Here is a 15207-nt window from a genome sequence, read left to right on the forward strand (position 1 = left end):
TAGAATAAGGTAACACAAAAAGTGAATGATTTTTTATAAAACTTATTTTATTGTGCAAACGCCATAAGACATAAAAAAAACCTATAAACATATGGTATCGCCATAATCGTATCGCCCCGCAGAATAAAGTGAATATGTCATTTATAGTGCACGGTGAACGCTGTAAAAAATTTTTAATAAAAAAACAATAGTAGAATTGCTGTTTTTTAGTCACCACGCCACCTAAAAATAGAATAAAAACTGATCAAAAAGCCGCATGCACCCCAAGAAAACTACAATGGATTCCTCAAGGGGTCTAGTTTCCAAAATGAGGTCACTTTTGGGGGGTTTCCACTGTTTTGGCACCACAAGACCTCTTCAAACCGGACATGGTGCCTAATAAAAAGGAGGGCTCAAAATCCACTTGGTGCTCCTTTGCTTCGGAGGCCGGTACTTCAGTCCATTACCGCACTAGGGCCACATGTGGGATATTTCTCAAAACTGCAGAATCTGGGCAATAAGTATTAAGTTGCGTTTCTCTGATAAAACTTTTTGTGTTATAAAAAAAATGGTATAAAGAGGATTTTCTAACAAAAAAAAATATGTAAATTTCATCTCTACTTTGCTCTAAATTTCTATGAAACACCTAAAGGATTCATAAACATTCTAAATGCTGTTGTGAATACTTTGAAGGGTCTAGTTTCTAAAATGGGGTGTTTGATAGGGGTTTCTAATATATAGGCCCCTCAAAGCAACTTCAGAACTGAACTATAACCTAAAAAAATAAATAAATTAGGCAATACTTCACTTCTTACATTATACTGATAATGAGCCGTGCCCACCCCGAGATGACCCCAGTTTTGACCGTTTGTATAAATGGAGACCCCTATTAGACCGTTTCAGTGCCCGGTTTTCCCAAGCATACACCACCGAGACCTGTATTTCTATTGATGAGTCCTTGGTACGTTTTAAAGGGAGGGTTCAATTCCGCGAGTACCTGCCGGGTAAGAGGGCAAGGTATGGCATGAAGATGTATAAGCTGTGCGAGAGTGCATCAGGCTATACCTACAGGTTTAGGATATATAAAGGGAAGGACACCAGTATTCAGCCCCCAGAATGCCCCCCCTTACTGGGAGTTAATGCAAAAATTGTGGGATTTGGTGCACCCACTGCTGGACCAGGGTCACCACTTCTACCTGGATAATTTTTATACCAGCGTCCCACTCTTCAAGTGCCTCACTTCCAGAAGTCCTGCGGCATGCGGAACTGCTAGAAAAAATGTGAGAGGCCTCCCTAAGACTCTGCTTGGGCAAACAAGAAGGGGTGAGAGCAGGGCACAATCTAGCAGCAACATATTATGTCAAGTACAAGACAAGAGAGATGACACACCAGTACCCATGTACCTGTACGAGGTACCAGTACAGAGACCCCCAAACCAGACTGCATCCTGGACTACAATAGGTACATGGGAGGGGTGGACTTGTCAGATCAAGTCCTGAAGCCCTATAGCGCCATGCGGTGTGGTATAAGAAGCTGCACGTGCACATCATACCCATGGCATTGTACAATGTGTACGTGCTACGTGGATGTACAGGCCAGAGGGGAACTTTCCTGGAATTTCAAGAGGTGATTATCAAGAACCTAATCTTTAGGGACCAAGAAGGGAGGGACACCCAGTACTTCTGGAAGCGGGGCCACACGCATCGTACCAGGGCAACACTTTCCAGGAGAAGTTCCCCAAACTGGCAAGAAGGGAAAAAGTCAAAAGAGGTGCAAAGTCTGCTATAAGTGGGGGATAAGGGAGGACACAATATATCAATGTGACACGTGTCCCGAAAAACCAGAGCTCTGTATGAAAGAGTGTTTTAAAATTTATCATACATCCCTTGGTTTATAATTTACCCCAATTTTACTTACACTGATGTACTCCGCACAGCTTATCCCCCCTCGTCTTTCCCCTCTGGGCCCTGCTGTGTGCCCAGGCAGCTGATAACAGCCACATATAGGGTATTGCCGTACCCAGGAGAACCCACATAACAGTTTATGGGGTGTATGTCTCCGGTCAAAATGCTCACTACACCTCTAGATGAATGCCTTAAGGGTGTAGTTTTAAAAACGGGGTCACTTCTTGCGGGTTCCAACTGTACTGGTACCTCAGGGGCTTCTGCATACATGACTTCGCACCAGAAAATCCCCAGTAGGCCAAATGGTGGTCCTTTCCTTCTGAGCCCTCCCATGGGCCCAAACCGCAGATTATCAGCACAAATGGGGTATTGCGGCACTCAGAACAAATTGCGCAACAGAATGGGGTATTTTGTTTCTTGTGAAAATAACACATTTTCAGCCAAAACTACATATTATTGGAAAAAATTAATTTTGTTTTAATTCCCAGCCCAATTCAAATAAGTTCTGTGAAAAAACTATGGGGTCAAAATGGTCACAACACCCATAAATGAATTCCTTGAGGGGTTTATTTTCCAAAATGGGGTCATTTCTGGTTGGTTTCCATTGCTTTGATACCTCTGGGGCTTTCCAAATGCGACATGGCACCCGAAAACCAATCCAGCAAAATCTGGACTCCAAAGAACAAATAGCGCTCCTTTCCTTCTGAGCCCTCTCATGGGCCCAAATGGCAGTTTATCACCACAAATGGGGTATTGCCGCAGTCAGGACAAATTGGGCAACAAAATTGAGTATTTTATTTCTTGTGAAAATAAGAATTTTTGAGCATATTATTGGAAATGTTTTTGTTTTTTTAAATTCCCAGTCCAATTCAAATAAGTTGTGTGAAGAAACTATGGGGTCTAAATGGTCACATTACCCATAAATGAATTCCTTGAGGGGTGTAGTTTCCAAAATGGGGTCACTTCTGGTGGGTTTCCATTGATTTGATACCTCTGGGGCTCTGCAAATGCGACATGGCACCTGAAAACCAAACCAGCAAAATCTGCACTCCAAAGAACACACAGCGCTCCTTCCCTTCTGAGGCCTCCCATGGGCCCAAACAGCAGTTTATTGCCACAAATGGGGTATTGCTGCACTCAGGAGAAATTGGGCAACAAAATGGGGTATTTTGTTCCCTGTGAAAATAATAAATTTTGATCACAAATGACATCTTATTGGAAAAAGTGACATTTTTTAATTTCACAACCCAATTCAAATAGGTGCTGTGAAAAAACTGTTCAGTCAAAATGGTAACAACAACCATAAATTAATTCCTTGAGGGGTGTAGTTTCCAAAATGGGGTCACTATTGGGGTATTCCTACTGTTTTGGCACCTCAACACCTTTTCAAACCTGGCATGCTGCCTAAAATATATTCTAATAAATAAGAGGCCTCAAAATGCACTAGGTGCTTCCTTGCTTCTAGGGCTTGTGTTTTATTCCACGAGCGCAGTAGAGCCACATGTGGGACATTTCTAAAAACTGCAGAATCTGGACAATACATATTTAGTAGTGTTTCTCTGGTAAAACCTTCTGTGTTGCATAAAAAAAATTGAATATTATTGAAATTCAGCAAGAAAAATGAAATTTGCAAATTTCACCTCCACTTTGCTTTAATTCCTGTGAAATGCCTGAAGGGTTAAAAAAAACTTACTAAATGCTGTTGTGAATACTTTGAGGGGTCTAGTTTTTAAAATGGGGTGTTTTATCAGGGTTTCTAATACATAGGCCCCTCAAAGCCACTTCAGAACTGAAGAGGTACCTTAAAAAAAAGGCTTTTGAAATTTTCTTAAAAATATGAGAAATTGGTGTTTATGTTCTAAGCCTTGTAACGTCCAAGAAAAATAAAAGAATGTTCAAAAAACGATGCCAATCTAAAGTAGACATATGGGAAATGTGAACTAGTAACTATTTTGGGTAGTATAACCGTCTGTTTTACAAGCAGATGCATTTAAATTCTGAAAAATGCTATTTTTTCAAAATTTTCTCTACATTTAGCAATTTTTCACCAATAAACACTGAATAGATCGACCAAATTTTACCACGAACATGAAGCCCAATGTGTCACGAGAAAACAATCTCAGAATCGCTTGGATAGGTTTAAGAATTCCGACGTTATTACCACATAAAGTGAAATATGTCAGATTTGAAATATGGGCTCTGAGCCTTAAGGCCCAAACTAGGCTGCGTCCTTAAGGGGTTAATCTTCGATCCTGTCTTCCTCTGATGGAAGAGAGGTAAACGTATAGTAACATTAGTGTGAACTTAGCCTAAGGAATCGGACCACATTTTATTAGTAATCAATGTAGAAATCCAGGTAATTCCAAATGGTTCACTCACTTTTTCTTGCAAGTGTACATATGTTAACAAGCACAGCACCTCCATGTAGCCAAACCATACATCAAGTTGTTTCTGGAGCATGGAGTACATGGATTTTTCCAAGCCCCATTAAGATAAATGGTATAGTGGCAGAAATCTCCAGTATCTCCTATTCATGTCATAATGATGGCAGTATATATTTTTTCTCATCCCATACACAGGTGGTGCTGGTGAAGACAAAGTGTGACCTAGATGCATGGCCGATAGACTCTCGGTGTGGTCCGTAAACTGTAGCTAATAATTTGAACAACATTTTATGTATCACATATCAGTAGAATTATATTATTAATAAATAGTTTTTATTTATATTGTTCAGTTGTTTAAATTATTTTAAAAAGGGGGATGGTGGCGGCCCCCTTAGGCTCTCAGGTGGTGGAGGTCCTAGAGAAATTGCATGTAATCAAAGATCGGAAGGGGATGATTGCTGCCAGAGCGCGAGTGGAATTAATAGGTAGTTATGTGATTTTTGTTATTTTATTACATATTCTGTGGCCAGATATTTTATTATTATTTTTTACTCTTGGACAGCCTCTTTACCTAGCGCTGCAGCCCCTTCATTTTAAAGATAGGTGCGGGTCTCTGCAATTGGACCCTTACCAATCAAAAAGTGATGGCATATGTTACTGTATTATGTTGGGGAAACCCCTGTGATTCTTCTACAGTTTTTGCACACAATGTTCTTCCCCAAATATTTTACTATACCAATTCACCTAATAATGTAAATCCATGACGGTTTCAGTTGTATATATCGTTATCTTTATTAAATGATTTTAAAGATATTGTTAGAATACAGATCACAGATTAAAATCTTGCAGATACTGTACATTACTGTCTGTACTCTTAACATTGAATAATCTCTTTTATGCACCATTTCCATTAACTAAAATAATGACCGTGTCAGTGACATGATGTCTTTGCTGAGAGCGATTGAGTCTGATTAATTTGCCGTGATTTGACAACAGTCTAACCCGGTCCAGCTTTACAGACTAATGAAAAATAGGAAACAAGGTGCAATAAATCCAGCAGAATATGTCACAAAACCACCGCTGATAATCACAGGAAAATTTTTGTTGTTTTAATTTATTACCAAAAATTAGAATCCATCACACCTGGAGGATTTGACAAGGTTTTCCTTTATCCCTTATTTTGGGATTCATTCCCATATAGAATAACTAATCCAGAAATCCCAACCAATTAACATGTCTGAAATCTTCTTTGGAATTTACGCATTTACGCTTTAAAATGGGAATTTTGCGTCTTATAATAAAATGGCGGTTGATTATAAAACAGACTTATGTAGAGTTATGAATGGAACTGATTTCAAGTCGCAGAAATTTCTGCAAAAAAATCTGCCACGTATGAATACCCTGCACACTTTGTTGCCAAAATTTCTGCAAATGAAAATAAGTTCCATTCATCTGAATGGGGTTGTTTTTGCACTGATTATAAAATCTGAAACAAACTCTGTCCCGTGTGCAGGGAGCCTTGGACCGGGTTCCCACGGGTCGGATACACTGCGTTAAACTACGCAGCGTATCCAATCTGGAACCCACAGCACAATCTGTCCAAAAAGCCGCACCACGTTGTGGTACAGTTAATCGGGTGGAATTTTTTGGTAGTAAAAAACAACCTTAATACTTACCGCGGCCGTTGTCATGGTGACACATCCCTCCTCTGACATCCAGACCGGCCTCCCTGGATGACACTGCAGCCCATATGACCGCTGCATCTCGTTACTGGCTGCAGCGGTCACATGGGATGAAACGTCATCCCAGGAGGCTGGACTGGAGGAAGAAACAGGGAGGTTCGGGTAAGTATAAACTTGTTTTTTTTTTCTGAGTTCCAATTTCTGCGATGGAATTTTTGCGATTCCACTGCAAAAGTCGCAACACTTGGCTATTTTTTGAGTTTTTGGCATCCCCATTGAATTCAATGGAGAAAACCCGCAACATAAACGCAGCATTTAAATTCTGCACCACAGGTCAATTTATTAACATTTTCGCAGCGTGGGCATGAGATTGTCAACATGTTATCCACATTGCTGCTACTGTAAATGCTGCGAAATTTCTACACAGAATTCCGTTGCTGAAATTCTGCAAGGTTTACGCGATGTGGGAACACGGCCTTAGGCGGAATGCTGCGAAATCTCCGCAACAGAATTATGTGTGGGAAAAACTGTAGAACCAAAGTGCATGAGATATAGAAAATCTCATGCCCACGCTGCAGAAAAATACTGCAGTGTAAACGTTAATAAATTTACCGGACGGCAAAGGAGGGACGTGTCACCATGACAACGGCCGCGGTAGGTAAGAAAGTTTTATTTTGTCTTCCTACCGCTGCATTCCACAGCGGAAATTCCAGCCAAAAAATCGCATCACAATGTGATGCGGTTTTTCGGACGGAATGTGCTGCGGGTTCCAGGTCGGATATGCTGCATAGTTTTTATGCAGGGTATGCGACCTGTGGGAACCCGGCCTTAGAGTCTATTCATACATTGAGGTTGCAGTGTTTCCCGCAATTTTTGTGAAAATTTAGGCAAAAACAGCGATGTAACCGCAACATGTGAATAGACCCTTGCAAAACCAACAGTACTGTTCATAGCAAAACTAAGAAAGCTTTGGTGTATACTGTTTTAAATGTCCATACAAATGATGGGTATTCAAGGCCTCGTCTACATCTGCATTGGGGTTCTGTTCATGGTTTTCCGTTAGACCAGTGGTCTCAAGCACGCGGGCCGCATGCGGCCTCTGGGGCTGTCATCTGCGGCCCGCGGGACACAGAGGTGCTAGTACAGGCTCTGCTCCGGGACTCTGTGGAATTTCCTGACATCGCTGTCGATATATGGACAATGTTGTCAGGGTCTTCCACAGAGCGGAATCCCGGGCAGAGCGCTGGTATAGACTCTGCTCCAGGACTCTGTGGGATTCCCTGACATCGCTGTCCATATGTGGACAGTGTTGTCAGGGTCTTCCCCAGAGCGGAGTCCCGTGTAGAGCACTAGTATAGGCTCTGCTCCGGCACTCTGTAGAATCCTCTGACATCGCTGTCCACATATGGACAGCGATGTCTGCGGCTTCCCCAGAGCCGGAGTCCCATGCAGAGCGCTAGTATAGGCTCTGCTCTGTGACTCTGGGGAAGCCTCTGACATCGCTGTCCATGCATCGACAGTGATGTCAGGGGCTTCCCCATAGCAGGAGTCACAGTGATGTCAGGAGCACAGCAGAGTCCCAGGAAGAGCCTAATAGCGCTGAGCCTGGGACTCCAGTTCTGGGGTTGCCCCTGACATCCATGTCCATATATGGACAGTGATGTCAGGAGCAGAGCTGGAATCCCAGGCAGAGTGCTAGAAGCGGCTCTGCTCTGGAACTCCAGCTCTGGGCAAGCCGCTGACATCACTGTCCATATATGGACACTGATATCGGGGGCTTCCCCAGAGTTCCGGAGCAGAGCCTATACTAGTGCTCTGCTCCGGGACACTGGCTCTGGGGTTGCCCCTGACATCACATTCCGGTCCAGGTGGATCCCCTGACGTCACTGTGTATGGACAGTGACGTCAGGGGCTCCAACAACAGAGGAATTCCCAGCCAAAGCGTCGGCAACGCTCTGGCTGGGGATTCCACTCCTAGAGGGAGCCCCAATGGAGCTATCTACTTGGGGGGGGGGGGTGTGGCATTATCTGCAGAGGGCACTGTGGTAGCATATGCAGAGGGCACTGTGGCAGCATCTGCAGAGGGCATTGTGGCAGCATCTGCAGAAGGCAATGTGGCAGCATCTGCAGAGGGCAATGTGGCAGCATCTGCAGTGGGCAATGTGGCAGCATCTACAGAGGGCACTGTGGCAGCATCTACGGAGGGCACTGTGGCAGCATCTACGGAGGGCACTGTGGCAGCATCTATGGAGGTCACTGTGGCAGCATCTACGGAGGGCACTGTGGCAGCATCTATGGACGGCACTGTGGCAGCATCTACGGAGGGCACTGTGGCATTATCTACAAGTGGGTGTGTGGCAGTATCTACAGCGGACACTGTGGCATTATCTAGGGGTGTGTTGCATTATCTACAGAGGGCACTGTGGCATTATCTAGAGAGGGCACTGTGGCATTATCTACAGAGGGCACTGTGGCAGCATCTACGGAGGGCACTGTGGCATCATCTACGGAGGGAACTTGCAGCATCTACGGAGGGCACTGTGGCAGCAACTACAGAGAGCACTGTGGCAGCATCTACGGAGGGCACTGGCAGCATCTATGGAGGGCACTGTGGCAGCATCTACGGAGGGCACTGAGGCAGCATCTACAGAGGGCACTGTGGCTTTATCTAGGGGTGTGTTGCATTATCTACAAAAGGCACTTTGGCATTATCTACAGAGGGCATTGTGGCATTATCTACAGAGGGCACTGTGGCATTATCTACAAGTGGGTGTGTGGCAGTATCTACAGAGTACACTGTGGCTTTAAATAGGGGTGTGTGGCATTATCGACAGAGGGCCCTGTGGTATTATCTACAGAGGGCCATGTGGTATTATCTACAGAGGGCACTGTGGCATTATCTACAGAGGGCACTGTGGCATTATCTACAGAGGGCACTGTGGCAGCATCTACAGAGGGCACTGTGGCATTATCTACAGAGGGCACTGTGGCAGCATCTACAGAGGGCACTGTGGCAGCATCTATGGAGGACTCTGTGGCACTATCTACAGAGGACTCTGTGGCACTATCTAAAAAGCGGCTGCCCAATCTTGACATGTGTGTCTGCCAAACGCTGCCAACTCAGCCGCTGGACTGCATTTAGTGACACTTAGGCCAGGTTTACACGAGCGGGTGCGTTTTGCGCACGCAAAAAACGCTGTGTTTCTCGTGCGCAAAAGGCACTTAACAGCTCCGTGTGTCAGCCCCGTATGATGCGCAGCTGCGTGATTTTCGCGCAGCCGCCATCATTAAGACACTCCGTTTGGATGTTTGTAAACAGAAAAGCACGTGGTGCTTTTCTGTTTACATTCATAGTTTGACATCTGTTGCGCGAATCATGCTCGTCCCACGGAAGTGCTTCCGTGTGGCAATGCGTTATTTTCATGCACCCATTGACTTCAATGGGTGCGTGATGCGCGAACAACGCGCAAATATAGGACATGTCGTGAGTTTTTCGCAGCGGACTCACGCTGCGCAAAAATCACGGACTGTTTGCACTGCCCCATAGACTAACATAGGTCCGTACGACACGCGTGAAAATCACGCACTTTGCACGGATGTATTACATGTTCGTCTAAACAAGCCCTTAAACTGGAAAACTGGATTGTTGAAATAAGCACGTGGAGAATTCTCTCAAATTTTAAACCTAGCAGTATTATTATAGTAATGCAGTATTATTATTATTATTATTATTATTATTATTATTATTATTATTATTATTATTATAGTAATATAGTGTTATAGTAGTTCAAATAACTAATTGATTAAAAATAATTTTGTATTGTATAAAATTTTAGTAATGCGGCCCGTCAACTTCCCATTTTTTCTATATGTGGCCCACTTACCCGGCCGAGTTTGAGACCCCTATGTTAGACCATTCCGTCAGGGGAAAGCCAAATGGAAACCATAGCTTCTGTTTGCATTACCGTTGATTTCAATGGTTTCAGTTTGTCTCTATTCTGTAAGGTTTCCGTTTTTTTATCAGAAACAATAGCGTACTCGACTGTGCCAAAAAACTCAGTGTGAACACGCTCTAACAGTAATGTAAAAATTATACTTATTATTGGGCATACTTATTTTTTCACAAGAAGTAAATCCTTTCATAGCAAGAAATCTCTGCATGATTGTTGTTATTGACGTGTTCTGAAAAATAAAGCACATACATGCTCACAAATCAGATCACGGTGTGCTGTGTTTTCTTCCCTTGTCAGTAACTTGTGTTCTTGACATTTTCTTCACCCAGGCATAATAGAAATGCAAAGTCCCTGATCTCTCTTCAGTTCTGTTCCCGATCTGTCGCTCCTTCTGAGAATAGAGATAGAAAGGAATAATGACAATATTTTTTACAACAACCAAGGGGCAAACCAGAATGTTTAAAAGGGGGGGGGGGGTTCTAAAGACTTTGGTGAACATGACAAAGATGGCCAGATACCCCTTTTCTTCTCTACCCCAATTATACTTACTTTGCCAACTTGCTACATGTACTACATCATATATTTTTACATACGTTAGGGTGGTTACAGGGGTTGTCCAGTCCTAAGAAAACACCCGGCACCCCCCGCCAATTATTCATTTCCTTTACTGCTCACACTGTGAATCGCTGACACACTTGTAGCGGCGGTTCACATTATTACAGTCTTCTCTTATTCACTTCGATGGGAGAAGGCTGTAATACTATGTATTGCCTCTACAAGTGTGTCAGCCCCTTCAAAACAGCTGATCGGCCAGGGTGCCGGGAGTAGGACCCCGACAAATGAGATATTTAGGGCCTTTCCTGAGGATAGGCCATCAATTTCTTAAGACTTGCCAACCCCTTTAAGAGGTTTGTGATAATTTTCCTGTAATTTTCTTGGGGCTCTAAAGTGGCTTAACAATTAATACCTAGTTTCCATGGTGGTTCAGGGTTATTATCTAATATCCCTGGAGGTCTAGGGTGTTTTCAAATAATTTGTTTATAATATAGGAAATATTATTACATGATTTAAGATGCTTAATGGGTTAAAAGAGAGGGTCTAGAAGAGGAAACGCTGCAGAAATGCTGTGGATACGCTGTGAAATATCCGCAACAAATCTGCTTCGTGTGTGGGTCTCTCACAGATACCTGTCTTATGTGCAGGGACAGTAAAGCACAAAAGTCACAATCATGTATTAGTAAATGCTGAAATAGATTTGCATTCCCACAAAATGGAAAAATGGAAACAGTACAAATTAGCCAGTGTTTGCAAAGTAATTTACAAGGAATGAATAAGGACTGTAGACGCTGATTCTTTACGCTTCAGTTACTGGAAGATCAGGCACTTTCTTTTGGGTTTAACTAAGGTAACTAGAATTAGTTTTATGCAATGTTATGCATGTTCTGTCACAGCTATCCTGTGGTGGGACTTTTATTCTCGCTTGTGCTTTACTTTTGAACGTTAACCTTTACTTAATTCTTGACAACTTAGGTAAAACTTGTTCAGGCGATTTTTTTTTTTAACCATTTAAATTTTAAAAGAAAATAAATAATTAATTATTAAAGATACATACCAATACAGAACAAAAAATTGTAACTTCAATTATGCAAATAGCGCATTTTGTTTTTCCCAAGTGGGTTCCACAAAAGGATTCCACTGACTTCTTTCTGGTAATAGTTGAGGTCTATTTAAATACTTGAGGACTGCCTGCTGTAAATTTCTGTAAATTGGTGCTGCACCCCCCCCCCCCACTAATCATTGCCATAGTTCTAGCCCCAACCCAATTAGGCACTATATTCACACGAGGTCATTACGTCCGTAATTGACGGACGTATTTTTCGGCCGCAACTCCCGGACCGAACACAGTGCAGGGAGCTGGGCTCCTAGCATCATATTTATGTACGATGCTAGGAGTCCCTGCCTCGCTGCCGGACAACTGTCCCGTGCTGAAAACATGATTACAGTATGGGACAGTTGTCCCGCAGAGAGGCAGGGACTCCTAGCATCGTACATAACTATGATGCTAGGAGCCCGGCTCCCTGCACTGTGTTCGGTCCGGGACTTGCGGCCGAAATACGTTCGTCAATTACGGACGTAATGACCACGTGTGAATCCAGCCTTACTCTAAATTAGATATGTTCTAACTATTTTTTACAAACAAAGAGCCTAATAATTCTAAGAATAAGCAAAAACTTATAAATATTAAAAAAAAACTGTAAAATTTATAAATATTAAAAAAAAACTGTATTGGTCACAACATAAAATGCTACAAAAATCATATTGATAGTCCAAAAATTAAAAAAGTTATAGCCATTAAACTAAAAACGGCTAATCTATATCTGGTCCAGAAGACCCCTGTAGCAACCCATTGTCAGATGCTGCCAAACCCCGCTATGTAGACCACTGTTAGAAGGCGGAATTTATCATTGTTTAGCAGTAGCGTTCTAACAGAGTTAACCGCCTGCGGCCAGGCTTTCTATTAAAGGAGACAATGAGAACAGCTTGTACAATGCATTGGCTGGCCCTCTTGGATGCGTTTTTAAAATGCTGCTTGAGACAAGAGATGCACCACAAAAAAAAGTTGTGGCAAATTTTTTTCTTAAAACACTGTCTGAGGCCTCTAGAAATGAGGAAGGTTACCATAGTGATCTAAGTTTGCTTTAGTAGAACCATATGGGGTCTGGGTGTTATAGCTGCACTACAGACATTAACATACTTCCAATGTATACCTCTAATTGAAGCCACTGTATAGGTGTATATACATATGTATACATCACCCATTAACTCCTATTATAAAAAATATATATATAGAGCACAGTATACGTTTTTTTTAAGGGATACTTCTGTATTGAATATAATAGTTGACTATGCTATTTAATATTATGCCGACCATTCTGATCTGTGCCAAAAGGAAACTCATGTTGCATATAGAAAGCAAAGATAGGAATAGCACACCCTGTGATTCTTTTAGATCTATGATACCTGCCAAACTGGGGGCATCCTCCCAGGGTCCCCCACAAGTCAAAAAGCACCAGTGGTTTATTCCAGTGTGCAACGTTTTGGCTTGTGTAAGCCTTTATAAGCTTGAAAAAGGCTTACACAGGCCGAAACATCACACACTGGAATAAATCACTGGTAATTTATCTTCACCCATTGAAAGCGGCTTGCCTTGTGTATCTTCTTTTGGACTCATTTGGTATACGTCGAGTGAGCGTTGCCCTAAGGATACATTCCATGTATGCCCCAGTAGCTTTGCTGGAGCATTCCCTAGACATACACTAAAGGCCCTATAACAGGGGCCGATGATTGGTGGATGGAATAATCGTTCCCGATCATTATCTCGTGTAAAAGGGCCAGCCGATCATATGTGACAACCAGCAAACGCTCGTTTGTCGGCCTATCGCATCTTTTATGCGCCAGTAAAAATTTACATTCTCAGCAGCACATCTGCATGTGTAAGCAGGGGATGTGCTGTTGACAATGTTGCAAACATTATGGGAATGAACAATCTTGTCCATCCCCATGTAGTACAATGATTGCTCTATGTAAATGGAGCTAAACCAGAGACGATCTATGTGCTATAACACGATTGGCGCTCATTTACCGGTAGAAGTCTGCCAGTGTAAAACCACATTTAGTCTACAGGGTGGGCCATTTATATGGATACACCTAAATAAAATGGGAATGGTTGGTGATATTAACTTCCTGTTTGTGGCACATTAGTATATGGGAGGGGGGAAACTTTGCAAGCTGGGTGTTGACCATGGCGGCCATTTTGAAGTCGGCCATTTTGTATCCAACTTCAGTTTTTTCAATGGGAAGAGGGTCATGTGACACATCAAAATTATCGAGAATTTCACAAGAAAAACAATGGTGTGCTTGGTTTTAACGTTACTTTATTCTTTCATGAGTTATTTACAAGTTTCTGACCACTTATAAAATGTGTTCAAAGTGCTGGCCATTGTGTTGGATTGTCAATGCAACCCTCTTCTCCCACTCTTCACACACTGATAGCAACACCGCTACAAGTGCTTTATCTCGGCCCCGGTGTTGGTTCAGCCCAACCAAATGGAGCCATTTATCGTGGAGGTTGACGCGTCCGAGGTGGGAGTGGGTGCTGTCTTGTCCCAGGGTACCAGGTCCCTCACCCATCTCCGTCCCTGTGCCTACTTCTCCAGGAAGTTTTCGCCCACTGAGAGTAACTATGATATTGGCAACCGCGTACTCTTAGCCATTAAATGGGCATTTGAAGAGTGGCGCCACTTCCTGGAGGGGGCTAGGCACCAGGTAACGGTCCTTACCGACCACAAGAATCTGGTTTTCCTAGAATCGGCCCGGAGGCTAAACCCGAGACAAGCTCGATGGGCGTTATTTTTTACCAGATTCAATTTTTTGGTTACCTATAGGGCTGGGTCTAAAAATATTAAGGCTGATGCACTGTCGCGTAGCATCATGGCCAGCCCTCCTTCGGAGGAAGATCCTGCTTGTATTTTGCCTCCAGGTATAATCATTTCCTCTATTGATTCTGATTTAGTCTCCGAAATTGCGGCTGATCAAGGTTCAGCCCCCGGGAACCTTCCTGAGAACAAGCTGTTTGTTCCCCTGCAATTCCGGCTAAGGGTACTTAGGGAAAATCATGACTCCGCACTATCTGGTCATCCAGGCATCCTGGGTACCAAGCACCTCATTGCCAGAAACTATTGGTGGCCTGGGTTGCCTAAAGACGTTAAGGCCTACGTCGCCGCTTGTGAGGTTTGTGCTAGGTCCAAGACTCCCAGGTCCCGACCAGCGGGCTTACTACGTTCTTTGCCCATTCCCCAGAGACCTTGGACCCATATCTCCATGGATTTTATCACTGATTTGCCGAAGGCAAGTCGGTGGTGTGGGTTGTAGTAGACCGCTTCAGTAAGATGTGCCACTTTGTGCCCCTCAAAAGACTACCCAATGCTAAGACGTTACCTACCTTGTTTGTGAAACACATCTTGCGTCTCCATGGGGTCCCTGTCAATATTGTTTCTGACAGAGGGGTACAATTTGTTTCCTTGTTTTGGAGAGCCTTCTGTAAAAAGTTGGAGATTGATCTGTCCTTCTCCTCTGCCTTCCATCCTAAAACTAATGGCCAAACTGAGAGGACTAATCAGTCTCTAGAACAATATTTAAGGTGTTTTATCTCTGACTGTCAATATGATTGGGTCTCATTCATTCCCCTCGCCGAATTTTCCCTTAATAACCGGGTCAGTAACTCGTCAGGGGTCTCCCCCTTTTT

Source organism: Rhinoderma darwinii, chromosome 2 (genome assembly GCF_050947455.1).
Source record: "Rhinoderma darwinii isolate aRhiDar2 chromosome 2, aRhiDar2.hap1, whole genome shotgun sequence".
Classification (NCBI taxonomy): Eukaryota; Metazoa; Chordata; class Amphibia; order Anura; family Rhinodermatidae; genus Rhinoderma; species Rhinoderma darwinii.